The 19,338-nt window shown below is 38.9% G+C and overlaps 1 pseudogene; it reads right to left on the reverse strand.

The window, feature by feature from the left end:
• Positions 1-1,497: 1,497 nt before the first annotated feature.
• The window catches only part of LOC123591807, a 55,746-nt pseudogene continuing 37,905 nt past the window's right edge, over positions 1,498-19,338 (reverse strand).

Genomic DNA, 19,338 nt, shown 5'->3' on the forward strand with positions numbered 1-19,338 from the left:
CATTTCCCTGATGATGAGTAATGTTAAGCATCTTCTCATGTGTCTGTTGGCCATCTGTATGATTTTTTGAAGAAATGTCTATTAAAGTCCTCTGCTCATTTTTTAATCAGATTGTTTGGTTTTTTGGTGTTGAACTGTGTAAGTTCTTTATATATTTTGGATATTAATCCCCTGTTAAATATGTCATTTGCAAATATCTTCTCCCATTCAGTATATTGCCTATTTTTTAAAATATTTTTTTAAAGTTTATTTATTTTAAGAGAGAGAGAGAGAGAGAGAGAGAGAGAGCAAGTGGGGGAGGGGAAGAGAGAGAGGGAGACAGAGGATCCCAAGCAGGCTCTGTGCTGTCAGCACAGAGCCAGATGTGAGGCTCGAACTCACAAACTGTGAGATCATGACCTGAGCTGAAAACAAGAGTTGGGTGGTTAACCAACTGAGCCACCCAGGCCCCTCTATTGCTTATTTGTTTTGTTTGTGGTTTCCTTTGCTGTGCAAAGCTTTTTATTTTGGTGCAGTCCCAACAGTTTATGTTTGCTCTTATTGCCCTTGCCTGAGGAGACACATCTAGAAAAATGTTTCTACAGCTAGTGCTAAAGAAATTACTGCCTATGTTTTCTTCTAAGAGTTTTATGGTTGCAGCTCTCACATTTAGCTCCTAATCCATTTTTTTTTTAATTTTTTTTCAACGTTTATTTATTTTTGGGACAGAGAGAGACAGAGCATGAACAGGGGAGGGTCAGAGAGAGAGGGAGACACAGAATCGGAAACAGGCTCCAGGCTCTGAGCCATCAGCCCAGAGCCTGACGCGGGGCTCGAACTCCCAGACCGCGAGATCGTGACCTGGCTGAAGTCGGACGCTTAACCGACTGCGCCACCCAGGCGACCCTCCTAATCCATTTTAAGTTTGTGTGTGTGTGTGTGTGTGATGTAAGAAAGTGATTCAGTTTCATTCTTTTCCATGTAGCTTTCCAGTTTTCCTAGCACCATTTGTTGAAGAGGCTGTCTTTTTCCCAATGCATATTCTTACCTCCTTTGTCATAGATTTGTTAACCATGTAAGTGTGGGTTTATTTATGAACTCTCTATTCTATTCCATTGACCTATGTGTCTGTTTTCATGCTAGTACCACATATTGTCTTGATTACTATAGTTGTGTAATATATCTTGAAATCTGGGAATGTGATACTTCTAGCTTTGTTCTTCTCTCTCAAGATAACTTTGGCTGTTCGGGGTCTTTGGTGGTTCCATACAAATTTTAGGATTATTTGTTCTGGTTTTGTGAACAGTGCTGTTGGTATTTTGATAGGGATTGCATTAAATCTGTAGATTGCTTTGGGTAGTATAGACATTTTAACATTGGTTCTCCCAACCCATGAACATGAAATATATTTCCATTTGCTTGTGTCATCTTCAGTTTCTTTCATTAGTATTTTATAGTTTTTGAAGTATAGGTCTTTCACTTCCTTGATTAAGTTTTTTTTTAAGACACATTTATTCAGCATCATGATCAGACTATTACATTTAGCAATCAACAACATGGGTGCAAAAAAAAAAAAAATCTATATTAAAACCCGTTGTTGGCACGCTTTACACTTTCCACAGAACAGAAACTAAAATAATCTCTTATACAATTAGTCACAAATACAGTCCTCAAGTTTTTTGCCCATACACATGAGTATTGTCTAAAACATGTCTTTGTAGGAGCTAGGCCCTGCCACTACTGTGTGTGGCTGAGTTCACAAATCTGTTGTAACCTGTAGCTTCCCTGTCACTTCTCTGGATCTTCTCTCCTGCTAACCTTTGTTTCCTGGCAGTGATTAAAACCTTCTGCCATTGCCATAGCTACTGCTGCTGCTGCTGAAACCTCCATAGCCACTGTGGTTTCATGGTTTAGCAAAGTATTGGCCTCTACCACCATAGGGGCTAAAGCTTCTGCCTCCAAAATTTCCTCCTTTCATGGGTCCAAAATATGAAGATTGATTGTTGTAATTGCCAAAATCATTATAGCTTTTCCACCACCTCCAAAGTTGCTTCCATCCACCAAATCTGTTATAGCCATCCCCACGGCCACCATATCCACCACCACCTGAACTGCCACCAAAGCCACTTTGCCCACTGAAGTTTCCTCCATGACCAAAGTTGTCATTCCCACCAAAACCACCTCCAATTTCCAGAAAGAACCACTTTGACCTCTTTGGCTGGATGAACAACTGGCCATTTCTTGCTTAGATAGGACTTTCCTTACTTCACAGTTGTGGCCATTCACAGTATGGCATTTTTGAATGACAGTCTTGTCTAGATCATGGTCATCATGATCATGGTCATCAAATGTTACAAAAACAAAGCCTCTCTTTTTGCCACTGCCTCGGTCGGTCATGATTTCAATCACTTCAGTTTTCCCATACTTTTCAAAATAATCTCTTAGATGATGTTCTTCGGTGTCTTCTTTAATGCCACCGACATCTTTTTCACAGTTAAGTGGGCACCAGGTCTTTGAGAATCTTCTCTTGAAACAGCCCTCTTGGGCACAACTCTTCCATCCACCTTGTGTGACCCTGCATTCATGGCTGCATCCACCTCCTCCACAGTGGCACACGTGACAAACCCAAAGTCTCTGGAGTGCTCGGTGTTTGGATCCCTTGTTACCACAGTGTGTGAGCATTCCCCATTGCTCAAAATGACTCCTTAGACTCTCATGGGTTGTCTCAAAGCTCGAAACTCTGATGAAGGCCCTTTGGGAGACTCTGACTTAGACATGCTGGTGGTGGGAGGGGAGACTTTAACGATGCTTCCTCGGCGCTGTCCATAAGCAGAAAGTCCTTGATTAAGTCTTTACCTAGACATTTTATTCTTTTTGATGCAATTGTAAGTGGGACTGTTTCCTTAATTTCTCTTTCTGCTACTTCAGTATTAGAGTATAGATATGCTGCAGATTTCTGCCTATCAATTTTGTATCCTGCTATTTTACTGAATTCATTTAGCAGTTCCGGTAGTTTTTTGGTGGAGTCTTTGGGTTTTCTCTATACAGTATCATGCCATCAGCAAATATAATCACAGTTATTTTAAGTTTCAGTTTGATAATGTCAACATCCCTGCCATGTCTGATTCTGATGCTTGCTCTATCTCTTCAAATTGTGTTTTTTGCCTTTTAGTGTGCCTTACAATTTTTCTTGATAGTTTGACAGGATGTACCAGGTTAAAAAAAAAACAAACAAAAAAAACAAGACCTGCTGTAATGTGGTGCCTTTAGTAATGTGGTGAAAAAGTGTGGCAGTAGAGGAAACGTTCTATAGTCCTGTGATTAGGTCTCAATCTTGGTGAACCTATTTCTCTGGATTTTGAAATTTACAAGTATTTTTGTGTTTTTTTCTCCCAGCTTAGGTGGGACAGGATGGCTAGAGTGGGCTGGAGTTGGATATTTTCCATCTTGCAATTCAGCTTGGCTCTGGTTAACTAGTTAGGCTCTGGTTAACAGTTACCCCTGAAGGCAGACCTTGTTCTTAACACAGTGCTCTGGTGTATTTCAAATTGGTTCCTTTTCATCTCCTCCTACCAGAAGCACAAAGAGATTTTTTCCCAGTATTTACAGTGAGAACTGTAATATGCAGATCTCAGTGAGAACTGAGATATGTAGAGCTCCTGGAGGTATAACTCACAGAAGTATAGTGGCCTTTGTATGTCTGAGTTCTTCTGGAGTTTTTAACTCTCATATTTGCCCATGTTGAGCCTCTAACAATTTGTCAGTTGCAGATTGGGTTTCCAATCCTGGAAGTTTCTCATGGTGGTTTCCATTTGAGTCTCTGCTCCCTGTATTTACCTGTAGGTCTCTCCAATCTTGGGAACAGCGGGTTGCTGTCCAAGAAGAGTTGGATCCAAGAAGAGTAATTGATTTTTCAGTCTTTTAAGGTTTTTACTTCTTGCTGGGACAGAGCGGAGACTTCCAGTCTCCTAACATGCAGAACCAGAACCTAGAAGTCTTTACTATTTTTTTTTTTTTTTTTTTTAGAAAGTGAGCCAGAATGAGAGAGAGCTCATGAGCAGGAGAGAGGCAGAGGGAGAGGGAGAGGGAGAGACTCTAAGCAGGCTCCACACCCAGAGAAGAGCCCGATGTGGGGCTCAATCTCATGGCTGTGAGATCATGACCTGAGCTGAAATGAAGAGTCAGATACTCAATTGACTAAGCCAGCCAGGTGCCCCTAGTAGACATCTTCTATGTACTTATCACTGTTTTAGGAGCACTGTATTAAAGGATAGCAGCAAATAAGACAATGACCCTGATCTTAGAGAAGTTAAAATTTGTCAGGAGAGATAGGTGGTGTTTTTTTAAAAAATTTAAATCACATCATTCTTACAACACACACACACACACACACACACACAAACACGCACAGTGGCAATGTGAGGTGATAGGTATGTTAATTGGCTTGACTGCAGTAATTATTTCATAATGCATATATATCAAAGCATGACATTGTATACTTTAAATATATACAGTTTTTATTTGCCAATTATACCTCAATAAAGCTGGAAAAAATAAATCATATTATATTTTAAAGATATTTTTATGGGAAAATACAAATCCTCTATGAATTCCATTTTAGTGTTTTAGATTTTAAACTCTTCTGGCTGGCTCAGTCAGAAGAATACGCAACTCTTGATCTCAGGGTTGTGAGTTTGAGCCCCACGTTGCATGTAGGGATTACTTAAAAAAATAAACTCTTTTTCCGAAGCCTCTTATTTTTTTAATGCATTTAATACTGAGATCTCAATACAGTTTTCCAGACATTTAAATACAAAAACCCCTGTCATAAGTGAAGGCCAGGGTGAAAAATGGCTTATTTACTAAAATAATGAAGTTTGCTTATAGGTAAAAGCAGTATAGGAAAGTAGACGATTTTTTTGAGAAATTGTCCACGAATAACATCTTTTCTTCCTAATTTGAAAAATACAGAAATTACAAAGAATAGTATAAGAAACACCTTATAGGGAAATATAATTAAAAACAAAAATCTCCCAACCCAATAAACATCTCCACAAAGGTAGAAGAGGAAGAGAATAGTTTTTGTCATTTGCATAAAAATTAAACTAGAACTTGATATTCATTACAGGCATTCTGCTAACAAATTACACAGAAATAAATCTCACAGTTTTTATATAGCCAGGCAGATACAACCCACTGCATATATGTTCTCAAGATAAACAACAAAACTAGTTCTCAAGTAGGAGAATTTGAGAACATCATTTGTCACATATAGTTCCTCCTAAATTCACTTGGAATTTGGAGTAACCATGTGTGTTAGTTGGCTTTATTTATTTATTTTTAATGTTTATTTATTTTCAAGACAGAGACAGAGACAGAGACAGAGTGCGAGCAGGGGAGGGGCAGAGAGTGAGGGAGACAGAGAATCTGAAATAGGTTCCAGGCTTTGAGCTGTCAGCACAGAGCCCGATGTGGGGCTCGAACTCACACAACCTGAACGGAAGTCAACACTTAACCAACGGAGCCACCCAGGCACCCCTGGTTGGCTTTACAATGAAGGAAAAACCAATTTTCATATCTTTATGAGAGCAGGTAGTTTTGCAGCTTGGAGCCAGATGCCCACCAAAATTACTCTCCTAGTCTCCCATGGGAACTGGCAAGTAGGGGTGGGTGCTATCTCCCTTGACATTTGCATTTCAAGGAGGTGGCCCCCAGCTCCTTGAGAAAAATATTCCTGGGTTATAAATCTGGCAAAAAAGCCTTAACAAGGATTTACATCTCAAACATAAAAGTTTTCTAAAGAAAATGCTCTAAGAAAAGGGAGGAGTCTCTTCCTTCATTTTTAACAGAGAGAATTAAGCCTTTAAGTTTTAATTTTTATTTTCCCTTACACACCCAAATGCCTACCACATACAAGTAATAAGTACTAACAGTTAATTATGTTTGCTTCACATTTTTTTTATAAAAAATTTTTTGACGTTTATTTATTATTGAGAGAGACAGAGTGGGAGCAGGGGAAGGCCAGAGAGAGAGGGAGACACAGAATCTGAAGCAGGTTCCAGGTTCCAAGCTGTCGGCACAGAGCCCGATGCAGGGCTCGAACTCACAAACTATGAGATCATGACCTGAGCTGAAGTTGGATGCTTAAGTGACTGAGCCACCCAGGCATTCCACATTTTTTTTACTAAAAGAAAAAATATGGAGGTTAAAATTCCTTCTGTGCCTTCCCCACCCTCCATCTCTCTTGCTCTCTCCTTTGAAGCCGCCACTACTCTATATTTGGTGTGCTTCCTTCCAATTGTGGTAATAGCGCTTTGTTTACTCTTACAATTTGTAATTAGAAAATGCCTCTTTTACGTGCTGCTTCTATCTGTTTGGCTTTTTTAGATTCCACATATAAGTGAGATAATGAAGTATTTTTCCTTCTGTGTCTAGCCTCTTTCACTTAGCATACTGTCACCAGAGTCATCATGTTGTTGCAAATGGCAGTATTTCCTTCATTTTTAAGGCTGAATAATATTCCACTGGATATACACACCACATGTTCTTTATTCTTCCATCCGTCAACAGATACTTAGGTTTTTTACATATCTTGGCTGTTGTGAGTCATGCTGCAATGACTATGGGTGCACTGATTTTATTTTCTTTGGATATATATCCAGAAGATGGATTGTTGGATCATCTGGTAGCTGTAGTTTTAGTTTTATGAGGGGCAGAGAGGTAGGGGGAAAAAGGAGATGTTGATCTATGGATACAATGTTGCAGTATATAGAATGAATAAACCTAGAGATCTAGTGCAGTGAATATAGTTAATATTTATTGAATACTGGAAAACTGCTAAGAGAGTAGATTTCAGGTGCTCTTATTACACACAAAGAAAATAACTATGAGGAGATGGTATTTTAATTAGCTTGACTGTAGTGGTGCTTTTATTATGTATATCAAATCATCTCATATGCCTTAAATATATACAATGTTTATTTGAAAAAGAAAAAGAAAAGAAAGTCTCTCTTTTGTAGTGAAAAATATGGAATATAAATAGAATCGCTTCCCTATTGTCCAGCCTGGATTAAAAAGAACAATAGATGAAGTGCCTGACAAAGAGGAGCGCTCCCTGGATTTAATATGCCTGTACTTTGCATGTATGCTGTGCCCAAAGTCTTGTTCTGAGCTGATAAAGAAGCTTGGCTCTCCTTCAGTGCTCCAAACAAAGAATGTGGTCAACTGACTGATCAAGGTGCTGCTAAGTGCTAAGTCACGTGAAAATTGGTTATGCTCTGAAGATTGGGTCTAGGTCAGGTCTGTGCCGATTGCTAGCATATCTCCCCTTCCACCTTCCCCCAAGCCTCTGTGCTTTAGAAGCTGGAAAGTCCCTATCCTTGGGCACTGGGTGCGTGTACAGCAGCAATAAATAGCAATATGAAGAATATGGGCAACAGGTGCTGGAGACTTGTCAATTAGCGACAGAGTGTTACTTCCATATAAGGATATCATGACATGGTGCCCCAGGTTAGAAAGATGCCTAAGGCCAAGATGAAAAAGACTAGGTGCCTCAACATCTACCTATGTTGTAACCCACGTTCAGTGGAATGTGTACTGTCTGCTACATGATTTGTATATCCTTTAATGCAACAATTTCTCCAGCGTAGTCCAGAAACCCTGGGGATCCCCAGAATCCTTTCAGGGATTCCACAAGGTCAAAACTTTTCAAAAATACTAAGCCATCATTTTTTATTCCACTTTCATTCTCTCACAAATGTAAAATGGAATTTTCTAGAGACTACATGGCACGTGGTATCATAACAGATTGAATCTATAGCAGATAAGAGAATCCGGCTGTCTTCTAGTTGGCTACATACCAAAGAGATTTGCAAAAATGAAAAACAATGCCTCTCGGAGAAAATTGTCTTAGATTTTTTAAAATGTGTTATTCATGATTATGACTGCTATTTTAAAAAGTAATTAATACATATTTTTAAGTTCTTAGTTTTAATTTGTAATGCAGTAAATATTGATAAATTTAACTACAGATGATTCTTGAACAACATGGGTCTGAACTGCATGGGTCCATTTGTATGCTGATTTTTTACAGTATGGTACTGTAAATGTATTTTTTCTAATGATTTTCTTAATGTTATTTTCTCTAGCTTACTTTATTATAAGAATACAGTATATAATGCATATAACATACAAAATATATGTCAATCAACTGTAAATGTCAACAGTAGGCTTTTAGTAACTGAGTTTTTGGGGAGTCAAAAGTTATATGCAGATTTTTGACTGTGGCCGGGGTTGGTGCCTCTAACCTTTACATTGTTCAGTGGCCAACTATGCATAAATAAAAGTTCATTGGAGTTTCAATAATTAAAAAAATTTTTTTTGATGTTTATTTATTTTTGAGAGACAAAGTGTGAGTGGGGGAGGGGCAGACAGAGCAGGAGACACAGAATCTGAAGCAGGCTCCAGGCTCTGAGCTGTCAGCACAGAGACTGATGCGGAGCTGAAAGTCATGAACCGTGAGTTCATGACCCGAGCCAAAGCTGGATGCCTAACTGAGCCACCCAGGTGCCCCAATAATTTTAAAGAGTATAAATGTGTCCTGAGCCCAAAACATTTGAGAACTGCTGCTAAAACATTTGCTTCTTTAACTAATGGTAAAATTCCCCCATCTACCATAAACGAGAGATTTCTGGTTGAGTTTTCTTTCATTTCATGATAAAAAATTAGACTCTTTTATCATATGATTTTACTATTGACTTTGCTCTAACCTTTTGCATTGAAATCTTTTACATCTAGTTTTATGTTAATTCAAAAGCTTTAAATTATTGTGTAGAGTGATATAATTTATTACTAAAAATTGTTTGCTAATGAACCAGATGCCTGTTATTCTTTAAATTGTAAGTGGCATTACCTTTTTTTTTCTTTTTCTTTTCTTTATTCTTCTAAAACATATTTATCAGTGAAAAACCTATGGGACAGGCTGGTCTACTCTCTGCAGTGGCTAGTTATTATAATAAATGTGGTTTGAGTTATTTCCAATTCTAATACTGTATTCATTTGAGTTCCCACTGAAGCAGACCCTGAGGAAAGAATTTGACAGCAAGTTATTTATTTGAGAGGTCATCCTAGGAAACGCTGGTTGGGGATGGAGAACACAAGAATGGAAAGGAAGGTGGTAAGGAAACCGTGAGCAACTGTAGCTTAATCCTGCTGGAGAACTCTGGGAGTCAGTGTAGAAAGCAAGCCTCCCATCATCCTACCAGATAAGCGAAGAAACTGGGGTATTTATATACCAGCTGTCTTCAGTCATTGGTTATGTACAGCTGGGGGAGTGCTTATATTCAGGCCACTGGAGAAAACCCTCAGGGTTGGAAATCAGCCGAGCATACTAGAGTCAGGAGCATGGATGGGGCACTGACAGTGGCAGCTACAAACACGATGCAAAGCTCTTCATCATAAACACTTTATTATTTTGTGTGTTTTGGAAGATTTCGGTAGTTGGTATCAGTTAATATCATTGGAAAAGGTATGAGTAGAATAGGAAGACTTGAGGTGATCTAGACGGCAGCGTAGACTTGATTGTGTGGAATTAAACAAAGACCACCTGAATGAAAACAAAGGCTATTCAGAGCATGCTATGGCAAGGGAGACAGCTGCTGTCCTTTATATTTTAATGGAGACTTAAGGCAGGCAGAAGAGTGGGAAAACTTGGTAGTGGGAAAATGGAAGTCTTTGGGTATGTCTGATTAGAGGTTGTTGGCATGGAGAAGCTGGTAGGCTAACTGGAAATGGAACATCCTGTGTCTTGGTTAGGGGAACATATTTGGCTTTCTCAGTTGGTCCCTAGTTGGAAACCAGGGCAAAATTTAGGGAAGCTTGCAGTTATTAACCAAAGCTTGGACATTGGGGCATATGGTTGGTCTTTTGGTTTATCTGTATTTCCACAGACCAAACTATTTTTACTTTAGGCCCATATTCCTATCTTATATTTTCTTTGTGCCAGCCATATTAAACATCCCCAGATAAATACACCAGACTTTGGCATGTAGGAGCTGTCTGCCATTGCTCATATTGTTATGTCTCCTTCCTAGAAGGCAGAGGAGGGATAGTAAAAGTATCCTCCAGACTGAGAATGCACTTTGAGACTGAAAAACAAAGCAAGTCACTCCATACCATTTGCAGAGTTTTTATTCAGGGTATCTTACTGATGGGGGAGGAATTGGATGGGCAATAATTCACTACACAGCTATTCTCCGTGTTTGTCTTTATTCTCTGAATTAAGTTTGGACCTTAATTCACAGCTTCTATAGAGCAAGGAGATCATTATGTTGCAGTCAAAGGGTAGTTGTCTAAAATGGCACCATCTGTGTGCCAGTCATCTCTACTAATTAGCTAAAGTGGTACCCTCTGGGGCTCCTGGGTGGCTCAGTCATTAGGCATCTGACTCTTGATTTCAGCTCCAGGCATGATCTCATGGTTTGTGAGTTTGAGCCCCGTGTCAGGCTCTGCGCTGACAGTATGGAGGCTGCTTGAGATTCTGTCTCCCCTTCTCTCTCTGCTCCCCGCCCCCCCCCCACTTGCTCTCTCTCTCTCTCTCTCTCTCTCTGTCTCTCAAAATAAACTTAAAAAATATAAAGTGGTGTCTTCTGTGTGCCACATTAGGGAAGATCAGAGCAAGCCTTCCTACGTTCCAGTCAGGGCACACATTAACTTCCATGGAGCCTGGAATATGTAGCCCCAAGGGAGGTCATTCTGTGGGCATGAACAAGATGAAGGGCCAAAGATGGGGTCAATGGTGTCACCACTTCTATACTCCTCTATCTAGAAAATCCTTTCACTGGTTCTCCAGTTGATGGAACAGATCCTACTCCTACTTCTAATCCCAGCTCAAAATCACCTCATGCTTTATAAAGGATTTCCTAACCCTTTCAGGGAGAATCAGTTGAGTTCCACTTCTGAGATCTTTTTTATAAAAATTTTTAACGTTTTTTAAATTTATTTTTGAGAGAGACAGAGCAGGGGAGGGGCAGAGAGAAACAGAAACACAGAACATGAAGCAGGTTCCAGGCTCTGAACTGTCAAAACAGAGCCTGATGTGGGGCTCGAACTTGTGAACCTTGAGATCATGACCTGAGCTGAAGTTAGCTGCTTAACCCACTGAGCCACCCAGGCACCCCTCCACTTCTGAGATCTTATTACACTTTATTCATGCTATTAGCATAACCTTTCAAACCCTGTTATAGCCATAGATTTTCAGGCAGTGTCTGTATCCCCTGAGAAGGTGGGAACTCCTTTAGATTAGGGTGCATCAGTTTATCTCTTTATGTGGCTCTTCACACTTAGAAAATGCACAGTAAATGTTTGTGAAATGAAGTTGAATTAAATTTCTACTCCAAACCAAAGGTAAAGGGAAGGGGGTGATTGATAGGTTGCTGTCTAGTTAATTTTACTAGCTAAACAATTCCTTTGAACCTCAAAATATGTATTTTATTTAGCTTTTAATCTACCTCATTGAAAACATATTTAAACTCAACAAATCTGTTATTGCCATCTTCCCCTTTTAAGGTCCTTTTTCATTTAAAAAGAATTCATTTGGATCATATATGTTTTCTCCCATCCTGTAGGTTACCTTTTCATTTTGCTGATTATGTCTTTTGCCTGTGCAAAACCTTTTGATGTAGTTTGATGTAGTCTCACTTGTTTATTTCTGCTTTTTGCCTGTGCTTTTGGTGTCAAATACAAAAAATCATTGCCAAGACTAATGTCAAGGAGTGCCTCCTCTACATCTTCCTCTAGGAGTTTTACAGATTTGGGTCTTATGTTTAGGTCTTTAATATATTTTGAGTTGATTTTCGTATATGGTGGATGTGGATATCCAGTTTTCTCAACAGCATTTTTTGAAGACACTGTCCTTTCCCCATTAGGTATTTTTGGTGCCTTTGTTGAAAATTAGTTCACTCTATATATGTGAATTGGTTTATTTCTGGGCTGTCTATTCTGTCCCAGTATTCTGTATGTCTGTTTTTATGCCAGTACCATGTTGCTTTTGATTACTATAGCTTTGTAATACAGTTTGAAGTCAGGAAGTTTGAAGTCTGGGTCTTTTGTGGCTCTGTATGAATTTTAGGATTATTTTTTCTATTTTGGTGAAAATTCCATTGGCATTTTGAGAGGGATTGCATTGTATCTGTATATCACTTTGAGTAAAGTAAATATCTGACAGGAGGTTAACTTCCAAAACATATAAGGAATTCATACAAATCAATGGCAAGAAACCAAATCACTAAATTAAAAAGTGAGTGGAAGATATGAATGGACATTTGTCTAAAGAAAACATGCAAGAAGCCAACATGTACATGAAAAGATGCTCCACATCACTAATCATCAAGAAATGTAGATCAGGGGCACCTGAGTGGCTCAGTCAATTGAGGGTCTGACTTGATTTTGGCTCAGGTCATGACCCCAGGATCATGGAATTGAGCCCTCCATTAGGCTCTGTGCTGACTGTGGAGATTCTCTCCCTCCCTCTCTCTCCCTCCCCCACCTCTCTTTTTCTCCGTCCCTCTTTTCCCCTCCCCTGCTCATGCACATTCTCTCTCTCTCTAAAGTAGAAAGAAAGAAAGAAAGAAAGAAAGAAAGAAAGAAAGAAAGAAAGAAAGAAAGAAAGAAAGAAAGGAAGAAAGAAAGAAAGAAGAAAAAAGAATTTTAAATCAAAACCATAATGAGCTATCATCTCACACTTGTTAGGAGGGCTATTATCAAAAAGTCAACAGGGAAGCCTGGCTGTCTCAGTCAGTAGAGCCTCTGAATCTTGATCTCAGGGTCATGAGTTCAACCCCCATAGAGCTTACTTAAAAAAAAAATGGAAGGCTAAAAAAGAAGTAAACAGGTAACAAGTGCTGGGAAGGCTGTGGATAAAAGGGAACCATTGTACACTGTTGGTGGGATATAAATTGGTATAGCCACCATGGAAAATAGTGTGGCTGTTTATCAAAAAATTAAAAATGGAACTGCTATATGATCTAGCAAATCTACTTCTGGGTATATAGTCAAAGAAAATGAAATCAGTATCTTGAAAAGATATCTGCATTCCCATGTTCACTGCAGCATATTCACAATAGCCAAGATACGGAAACAACCTAAGTGTTAATCAACAGACGAATGGATAAAGAAGATGTGATACACACACACACACACACACACACACACACACACTCTTTAAAAAGAAGGAAATGAGGAAATGCTGGCACACCTGCGTGGCTCAGTCTGTTTAGCATCTGACTCTTGATTTCGGCTCAGGTCATGATCTCATGGTTTGTGGGTTTAAGCCCTGCATTGGGTTCTGTGTGGACTGTGGGGGGCATTCTTGGGATTCTGTCTCTTTCCCTCTGTCTCTGCTCCTCCCCACCTTGCATGTGCTCTCTCTCTAAAATAAATAAACATAAAAAAGAAAAGGAGGAAACACTGCCATTTGCAATAACTGGAGGACATTGTGCTAAATAAAATAAGCCAAACATGGAAAGACACATATTTTTTTTATTAACTTATTTTTTATGTTTTTAAATTTACATCCAAAATAGTTAGCATATAGTGCAACAATGATTTCAGGAGTAGATTCCTTAGTGTCCCTTACCCATTTAGCCCATCCCCCCTCCCACAACCCCTCCAGTAACCCTCAGTTTGTTCTCCATATTTATGAGTCTCTTATGCTTTGTCCCCCATCCTGTTTTTATATTGTTTTTGTTTCCCTTCCCTTATATGTTCATCTGTTTTGTCTCTTAAAGTCCTCATATGAGTGAAGTCATATGATTTTTGTCTTTCTCTGACTAATTTCACTTAGCATAATACCCTCCAGTTCCATCCACATGGTTGCAAATGGCAAGATTTCATTCTTTTTGATTGCCGAGTAATACTCCATAGTATATATATACCACACCTTCTTTATCCATTCATCCATCGATGGACATTTGGGCTCTTCCCATACTTTGGCTGTTGTTGATAATGCTCCTATAAACATGGGGGTGCATGTGTCCCTTTAAAACAGCACACCTGTATCCCGTGGCTAAATGCCTAATAGTGCAATTGCTGGGTCATAGGGTAGTTTTATTTTTAATTTTTTTGAGGAACGTCCATACTGTTTTCCAGAGTGGCTGTACCAGCGTGCATTCCCACCAACAATGCAAAAGAGATCCTCTTTCTCCGCATCCTCACCAACATCTGTTGTTGCCTGAGTTGTTAATGTTAGCCATTCTGACAGGTGAAAAGTGGTATCTCATTCTGTTTTTGATTTGTATTTTCCTGATGATGAGTGATGTTGAGCATGTTTTCATGTGTCGGTTGGCCATCTGGATGTCTTCTTTGTAGAAGTGTCTATTCATGTCTTTTGCCCATTTCTTCACTGGATTATTTGTTTTTTGGGTGTTGAGTTTGAGAAGTTCTGTATAGATTTTGGATACTAACCCTTTATCTGATATGTTGTTTGCAAATGTCTTCTCCCACTCTGTCGGTTGCCTTTTAGTTTTGCTGATTGTTTCCTTTGCTGTCAGAAGTTTTTTATTTTGAGGAGGTCCTAGTAGTTAATTTTTGCTTTTGTTTCCCTTGCCTCTGGAGACATGTTGAGTAAGAAGTTGCTGCGGCCAAGATCAAAGAAGTTTTTGCCTGCTTTCTCCTCAAGGATTTTGATGGCTTCCTGTCTTACATTGAGGTCTTTCATCCATTTTGAGTTTATTTTTGTGAATGGTGTAAGAAAGTGGTCCAGGTTCATTCTTCTGCATGTCACTGTCCAGTTTTCCCAGCACCACTTGCTGAAGAGACTGTCTTTATTCCACTGGATATTCTTTCCTGCTTTGTCAAAGATTAGTTGGCCATACGTTTGTGGGTCCATTTCTGGGTTCTCTATTCTGTTCCATTGATCTGAGTGTCTGTTCTTGTGCCAGTACCATACTGTCTTGATGATTATAGCTTTGTAGTATAGCTTGAAGTCCGGGATTGTGATGCCTCCTGCTTTGGTTTTCTTTTTCAAGATTGCTTTGGCTATTCGGGGTCTTTTCTGGTTCCATTAAACTTTAGGATTGTTTGTTCTAGCTCTGTGCAGAATTCTGGTGTTATTTTGATAGGGATTATATTGAATATGTACATTGCTTTGGGTAGTATCAACGTTTTAACAATATTTGTTCTTCCTGTCCAGGAACATGGAATCTTTTTCCTTTTTTGTGTGTCTTCTTCAATTTCTTGAAGCTTTCTATAGTTTTCAGAGTATAGATTTTTCACCTCTTTGGTTAGATTTATTCCTAGGTATTTTATGGTTTTTTTGTGCAACTGTAAATGGGATCGATTCCTTGATTTCTCTTTCTGTTGCATCATTGTTGATGTATAGGAATGCAACCAATTTCTGTGCATTGATTTTATATCCTGCAACTTTGCTAAATTCATGAATCAATTCTAGCAGTTTTTTGGTTGAATCTTTTGGGTTTTCCATATAGAGTATCATATCATCTGTGAAGAGTGAAAGTTTGACTTCCTCCTGGCCGATTTGGATGCCTTTTATGTCTTTGCGTTGTCTGATTGGAGGCTAAGACTTCCAATACTATGTTGAAGAACAGTGGTGAGAGTGGACATCCCTGCCTTGTTCCTGACCTTAGGGGGAAAGCTCTCAGATCTTCCCCCATTGAGGATGATATTAGTGTTGGGTGGTTCATGTACGGCTTTTATGAACTTGAGGTACGCTCCTTCTATCCCTACTTTCTTGAGAGTTTTTATCAAGAAAGGATGCTGTATTTTGTCAAATGCTTTCTCTGCATCTTTTGGAAGGATCATATGGTTCTTGTGGAAAGACAAATATTTATGATCTCACTTACATGTGGAATATGAAAACAAACAAACCAAAAGGTTCACAGTAGTGCACATGGGACATTCTCCAGAATAGATCACATACTGGGTCACAAATCAGCCTTCAACAAGTACAAAAAGACTGAGATCATACCATGCATATTTTCTGACTACAACACTAGAAACATGAAGTACATCACAAGAAAAAATTTGGAAATTTTTTTTATTTTCCAAATACATGGAGGCTAAAGAACATACTACTGAAGAATTTCTTGGGTTAACCAGGAAATTAAAGAAATAAAAATACATGGAAACAAATGAAAATGAAAGCATGATGCAGTAAAGGTGATCCTAAGAGGGAAGTATATTGCAATACAGGTCTACCTTAAGAAGCAAGAAAAGTCTCAATTATACAACATACCTTTACACCTAAAGGAGCTAGAAAGAGAACAGCAAATAAAGCCTAAAGCCAGCAGAAGAAGGGAAATAGTAAAGATTAGAGCAGAAGGGCGCCTGGGTGGCTGAGTTGGTTAAGTGTCCAACTTCTGCTCAGGTCATGATCTCGTGGTTCACGAGTTCTAGCCCTGTGTCAGGCTCTGTGCTGACAGCTCAGAGCCTGGAGTCTGCTTCGGATTCTGTGTCTTCCTCACTCTTTGCCCCTCTCTTGCTCATGCTCTGTCTCTTTCTCTTAAAAATAAACATTGAAAAAAAATTTTTTTAAAGATTAGAGCAGAAATAAATGATATAGTGTGGGAAACAGAACACCACAATGGCCACAGGCGCATATTTGTTCAGGCTCCAAGACCTCTGAGAAAACTCAAGATCATAGGGTTAAAAATAACCTGAAAGGACTTGAGTGAAATGCCCTTGGGAAATGTGGTCTGTTCTTTAGTACCACAGATAGAGATGTTTTGCTTAAAGGAAGCCAGCTGTATATAGCACAGTGCATTCACTCCCTTCTTTGTCTTTGCTTCTATCATAAAGATTCTTATTGGAACATATTTATCTGCTCTCATACACAAGACACATACAATAGCTGAATCAGATGTACATTGTTTACAGGCTTTGCTAAGCTTCTGTTGTTAATCATTGCTGATCTGTTTTTCCTGAAAACGTGTATAAGAAGATGTACAATAAACCTCAGTACCTTGGGCTGTTGGCTCGGGGTCTCCTGTGCCTCACTCTACTATCATCTCTTTTTTTCAGTTCCTTCACTGCCCCAGGTCCACGGCCCATTGAGGTCGACAATATAGAAACAAACAAACAAAAACCCAGTAGAGCAGATCAACAAAACTAAGAGCTGGTTCTTTAAAAGAATTAATAAAATTGATAAGCCCCTAGTCAGACTTATCAAAAAGAAAAGAGAAAGGATGCAAATAAATAAAATTGCAAATGAGAAAGGAGAAATAATAATCAACATCACAGGAATACAAACAATTATAAGAGAATATTATGAAAAATTAGATTCCAACAAACTGGGAAATCTGGAAGAAATGGACAAATTCCTAGAAACATACAAACTACCAAAACTGACACAGGAAGAAATAGAAAATGTGAACAGATCCATAATCAGCCAAGAAATTGAATCAATAATCAAAAATCTCTCAACAAAGTCCAGGGCCAGATGGCTTCACAGGGGAATGCTATCAGACATTTAAAGAGGAATTGATATCTATTCTTCTCAGGGTGCCTGGGAGGCTCAATCAGTTCAACATCTGACTCTTGCTTTCAGGTCAGGTCATGATCTCACAGTTTGTGAGTTCGAGCCCCACATCGGGCTCTGCACTGACAGTAAACCTGCTTGGGATTCTCTCTCTGCTCCTCCCCTGCTCATTCTCTCTCTTTCACAATAAATAAATAAACTTAAAAAAATACCCATTCTTCTCAGTATTTTTCCAAAAAAAAAAAAAAAAGAAAGAAAGAAAGAAAAGAAATGGAAGGAAAACTTCCAAATTGTTCTACGAGGCCAGCATTACTGTGATTCCAAAACCAAAGACCCCTCTAAAAAGGAGAATTATAGGCCAATATCCCTGATGAACATGGATGCAAAAATTCTCAGCAAGATGCTAGTAAATCGAATCCAACAGTACATTAAAAGAATCATTCACCAGGATCAAGTGGGATTTATTCCTGGGCTTGAGGGGTGGTTCGCTACTCACAAATCAATCAATGTGATATACCACATTAATAAAAGAAAGTATAAAAACCATATGATCCTCTCAATAGTGGCAGAAAAAGCATTTGACAAAGTACATCATATATTCTTTATAAAAAAACCTCAACGAAGTAGGTATAGATAGATCATTGCTCAACATCATAAAGGCCATATGTGAAAGACCCACAGCTAATATCATCCTCAATGGGGAAAAACTGAGAGCTTTTGCTGTATGGTCAGGAACAAGACAGGGATGTCCAATCTCACCATTACTATTTAACATAGTACTGGAAGTCTTAGCTTCAGCAATCAGACAATAAAAAGAAATAAAAGGTATCAAATTGTCAAGGAAGAAGTCAAACTTTCACTATTTGCAGATGACATGATATTCTATGTAGAAAACCCAAAAGACTTCACCAAAAAATTTCTAGAACTAATACATAAATTCAGCAAAGTCACAGAATATCAAATCAATGTACAGAAATCTGTGTCAGGGTACCTGGGTGGCTCAGTCAGTTAAGCATCTGACATTGGCTCAGGTCATGGTCTCACAGTTTGTGGGTTTGAGCCCCACGTTGGGCTCTTTGCTGTCAGCACTGAGTCCTATTTGGATCCTCTGCCCCCCCCCCACCCCTACCCTGCTCACACATGCACATGCACTCTCTCTCTCTCTCTCTCTCTCAAAAAATAAAACATTAAAAAAAAAAAAAAGAGGGTCACCTGGGTGGCTCAGTTGGTTGAGCGTCCAACTTCAGCTCAGGTCATGATCTCACAGTCTGTGAGTTCAAGCCCCACATCAGGCTCTGTGCTGACAGCTCAGAGCCTGGAGCCTGCTTCCGATTCTGTGTCTCCCTCTCTCTCTGCCCCCTGCCCTGCTCACACTCTGTCTCTGTCTCTCAAAAAGTGAACAAACATTAAAAAAAATTAAAAAAAAAAAGAAATCTGTTGCATTTCTATGCACCAATAATGAAGTAGCAGAAAATGAAATCTAGGAATAAGCCTAACCAAAGAGGTAAATGAATTGTACTCTCAAAACTATAGAACACTTAATGAAAGAAATTGAAGAGGACACTAAGAAATGGAAAAACATTCCATGCTCATGGATTGGAAGAACAAATATTGTTAAAATGTCTACACTACCAAAGCAAACTTCACATTAATATAAATCCCCATCAAAATACCACCACCATTTTTCACAGAGCTAGAACAAACAATCCTAAAATTTGTAAGGAACCACAAAAATCCTCAAATAGCCAAGCAATCTTGAAAAAGAAAAGCAAAGCTGGAGGCATCACAATTCCAGACTTCAAGCTGTATTACAAAGCTGTAGTGATCAAGACAGTATGGTACTGGCACAGAAACAGACACATAGATCA

Source organism: Leopardus geoffroyi, chromosome B4 (assembly GCF_018350155.1).
Source record: "Leopardus geoffroyi isolate Oge1 chromosome B4, O.geoffroyi_Oge1_pat1.0, whole genome shotgun sequence".
Lineage (NCBI taxonomy): Eukaryota > Metazoa > Chordata > Mammalia > Carnivora > Felidae > Leopardus > Leopardus geoffroyi.